This window comes from Microchirus variegatus (genome assembly GCF_963457635.1).
Source record: "Microchirus variegatus genome assembly, chromosome: 18".
Taxonomy (NCBI): domain Eukaryota; kingdom Metazoa; phylum Chordata; class Actinopteri; order Pleuronectiformes; family Soleidae; genus Microchirus; species Microchirus variegatus.
In genome coordinates, this window is record NC_139819.1 from 18,552,123 (window position 1) to 18,557,121 (window position 4,999).

Below are 4,999 nucleotides of genomic sequence, written 5' to 3' on the forward strand. Positions count from 1 at the left end.
TAAAATCTCCAAATGAGCTAAACTCACTCTAATGTACACATAAACATGGAAAAACAGAAAAGAAGTTCAAACAATGAAATAATTGCAACATTTTACACTGAGTATACAGAAGTAACTTTGAGAAGATGTTATGTTCACTTTTTAAGGTTTATATCATGTGGCAGGAGAAAAAAATTAAAAATCTCCAAATGAGCTTAACTCACTCCATTGCGCAAGTAAACATAGAAAAACAGAAAACAAGTCCAAACAATGAAATAATTGCAAAATTTAACACTGAGTGTCCAGAAGTAAGATTGTAAAGATGTTATGTTCACTTTTTAAGGTTTATATCATGTGGCAGGAGAAAGAAATGGAAAATCTCCAAACTCACTCTAATGTACACATAAACATAGACAAACAGAAAACAAGTCCAAACAAGGAAATAATAACAACAATTTACACTGAGTGTCCAGAAGTAACATTGTAAAGATGTTATGTTCACTTTTTAAGGTTTATATCATGTGGCAGGAGAAAAAAATGGAAAATCTCCAAATGAGCTTAACTCATTCTAATGTACACATAAACATAGAAAAACAGAAAACAAGTCCAAACAAGGAAATAATTGCAAAATTTTACACTGAGTGTCCAGAAGTAAGATTGTAAAGATGTTATGTTCACTTTTTAAGGTTTAAATCATGTGGCAGGAGAAAAAAATGGAAAATCTCCAAATGAGCTAAACTCACTCTAATGTACACATAAACATAGAAAAACAGAAAACAAGTCCAAACAAGGAAATAATTGCAAAATTTTACACTGAGTGTCCAGAAGTAAGATTGTAAAGATGTTATGTTCACTTTTTAAGGTGTAAATCATGTGGCAGGAGAAAAAAATGGGAAATTTCCAAATGAGCTAAACTCACTCTAATGTACACATAAACATAGACAAACAGAAAACAAGTCCAAACAATGAAATAATTGCAACATTTTACACTGAGTGTTCAGAAGTAACATTGTAAAGATGTTATGTTCACTTTTTTAAGTTTATATCATGTGGCAGGATAAAAAAATGGAAAAATCTCCAAATGAGCTTAACTCACTTTAATGTGCAAGTAAACATAGAAAAAAAGAAAACAAGTCAAAACAATGAAATAATTGCAAAATTTTACACTGAGTGTCCAGAAGTAGGATTGTAAAGATGTAATGGTCACTTTTTTAAGTTTATATCATGTGGCAGGAGAAAAAAATGGAAAATCTCCAAATGAGCTTAACTCACTTTAATGTGCAAGTAAACATAGAAAAACAGAAAACAAGTCCAAACAAGGAAATAATTGCAAAATTTTACACTGAGTGTCCAGAAGTAAGATTGTAAAGATGTTATGTTCACTTTTTAAGGTTTAAATCATGTGGCAGGAGAAAAAAATGGGAAATTTCCAAATGAGCTAAACTCACTCTAATGTACACATAAACATAGACAAACAGAAAACAAGTCCAAACAATGAAATAATTGCAACATTTTACACTGAGTGTTCAGAAGTAACATTGTAAAGATGTTATGTTCACTTTTTTAAGTTTATATCATGTGGCAGGATAAAAAAATGGAAAAATCTCCAAATGAGCTTAACTCACTTTAATGTGCAAGTAAACATTGAAAAAAAGAAAACAAGTCAAAACAATGAAATAATTGCAAAATTTTACACTGAGTGTCCAGAAGTAGGATTGTAAAGATGTAATGGTCACTTTTTTAAGTTTATATCATGTGGCAGGAGAAAAAATGGAAAATCTCCAAATGAGCTAAACTCACTTTAATGTAAACATAAACATAGAAAAACAGAAAACAAGTCCAAACAAGGAAATAATTGCAAAATGTTACACTGAGTGTCCATAAGTAACATTGTAAAGATGTTGCGTTCACTTTTTAAGGTTTATATCATGTGGCAGGAGAAAGAAAATGGAAAATCTCCAAATGAGCTAAACTCACTCTAATGTACACATAAACATAGAAATACAGAAAACAAGTCCAAACAAGGAAATAATTGCAAAATGTTACACTGAGTGTCCAGAAGTAAGATTGTAAAGATGTTATGTTCACTTTTTAAGGTTTAAATCATGTGGCAGGAGAAAAAAATGGAAAATTTCCAAATGAGCTAAACTCACTCTAATGTACACATAAACATAGACAAACAGAAAACAAGTCCAAACAATGAAATAATTGCAAAATTTTACACTGAGTGTCCAGAAGTAACATTGTAAAGATGTTATGTTCACTTTTTGAGGTTTATATCATGTGGCAGGAGAAAAAAAATGAAAAATCTCCAAATGAGCTTGACTCACTCTAATGTACACATAAAAATAGAAAAACAGAAAACAAGTCCAAACAATGAAATAATTGAAAAATTTTACACTGAGTGTCCAGAAGTAAGATTGTAAAGGTGTACTGGTCACTTTTTTAAGTTTATATCATGTGGCAGGAGAAAAAAATGGAAATTCTCCAAATGAGCTAAACTCACTCTAATGTACACATAAACATAGAAATACAGAAAACAAGTCCAAACAAGGAAATAATTACAAAATTTTACACTGAGTGTCCAGAAGTAAGATTGTAAAGATGTTATGTTCACTTTTTAAGGTTTATATCATGTGGCAGGAGAAAAAAACGGAAAATCTCCAATTGAGCTGAACTCACTCCAATGCGCAAGTAAACATAGAAAAACAGAAAACAGGTCCAAACAATGAAATAATTGCAAAATTTTACACTGAGTGTCCAGAAGTAACATTGTAAAGATGTTATGTTCACTTTTTAAGGTTTATATCATGTGGCAGGAAAAAAAATGGAAAATCTCCAAATGAGCTAAACTCACTCTAATGTACACATAAACATAGAAAAACAGAAAACAAGTCCAAACAAGGAAATAATTGCAAAATGTTACACTGAGTGTCCAGAAGTAAGATTGTAAAGATGTTATGTTCACTTTTTAAGGTTTATATCATGTGGCAGGAGAAAAAAATGGAAAATCTCCAAATGAGCTTAACTCACTCCAATGTGCAAGTAAACATAGAAAAACAGAAAACAAGTCCAAACAATGAAATAATTGCAACATTTTACACTGAGTGTTCAGAAGTAACATTGTAAAGATGTTATGTTCACTTTTTTAAGTTTATATCATGTGGCAGGATAAAAAAATGGAAAATCTCCAAATGAGCTTAACTCACTCTAATGTACACATAAACATAGAAAAACAAGTCCAAACAATGAAATAATTGCAAACTTTTACACTGAGTGTCCAGAAGTAACATTGTAAAGATGTTATGTTCACTTTTATATCATGCGGCAGGAGAAAATAATGGAAAATCTCCAAATGAGCTTAACTCACTCTAATGTACACATAAACATAGAAAAACAAGTCAAAACAATGAAATAATTGCAAAATTTTACACTGAGTGTCCAGAAGTAACATTGTAAAGCTGTTATGTTCACTTTTTAAGGTTTATATCATGTGGCAGGAGAAAAAAATGGAAAATATCCAATTGAGCTTAACTCACTCTAATGTACACATGAACATAGAAAAACAGAAAACAAGTCCAAACAATGAAATAATTGCAACAGTTTACACTGAGTGTCCAGAAGCAACATTGTAAAGATGTTATGTTCACTTTTTAAGGTTTATATCATGTGGCAGGAGAAAAAAATGGAAAATCTCCAAATGAGCTCAACTCACTCTAATGTACACATAAACATAGAAAAACAGAAAACAAGTCCAAATAAGGAAATAATTGCAAAATTTTACACTGAGTGTCCAGAAGTAAGATTGTAAAGATGTTATTTTCACTTTTTAAGGTTTATATCATGTGGCAGGAGAAAAAAATGGAAAATCTCCAAATGAGCTTGACTCACTCTAATGTACACATAAACATAGAAAAACAGAAAACAAGTCCAAACAATGAAATAATTGCAAAATTTTACACTGAGTGTTCAGAAGTTACATTGTAAAGATGTTATGTTCACTTTTTTAAGTTTATATCTTGTGGCAGGCGAAAAAAATGGAAAATCTCCAAATGAGCTTAACTCACTCTAATGTACACATAAACATAGAAAAACAAAAAACAAGTCCAAACAATGAAATAATTGCACATTTTTACACTGAGTGTCCAGAAGTAACATTGTAAAGATGTAATTGTCACTTTTTTAAGTTTATATCATGTGGCAGGAGAAAAAAATGGAAAATCTCCAAATGAGCTAAACTCACTCTAATGTACACATAAACATAGACAAACAGAAAACAAGTCCAAACAATGAAATAATTGCAAAATTTTACACTGAGTGTTCAGAAGTAACATTGTAAAGATGTTATGTTCACTTTTTTAAGTTTATATCATGTGGCAGGATAAAAAAATGGAAAATCTCCAAATGAGCTTAACTCACTCTAATGTACACATATACATAGAAAAACAGAAAACAAGTCCAAACAATGAAATAATTCCAACATTTTACACTGAGTGTCCAGAAGTAACATTGTAAAGATGTTATGTTCACTTTTTAAGGTTTATATAATGTGGCAGGAGAAAAAAAAAGGAAAATCTCCAAATGAGCTTAACTCACTCTAATGTACACATAAACATAGACAAACAGAAAACAAGTCCAAACAATGAAATAATTGCAAAATTTTACACTGAGTGTTCAGAAGTAACATTGTAAAGATGTTATGTTCACTTTTTTAAGTTTATATCATGTGGCAGGATAAAAAAATGGAAAATCTCCAAATGAGCTTAACTCACTCTAATGCGCAAGTAAACATAGAAAAACAGAAAACAAGTTCAAACAATGAAATAATTGCAACATTTTACACTGAGTGTCCAGAAGTAACATTGTCAAGATGTTATGTTCACTTTTTAAGGTTTATATCATGTGGCAGAAGAAAAAAATGGAAAATCTCCAAATGAGCTTAACTCACTCCAATGCGCAAGTAAACATGGAAAAACAGTAAACAAGTCCAAACAATGAAGTAATTCCAACATTTTACACT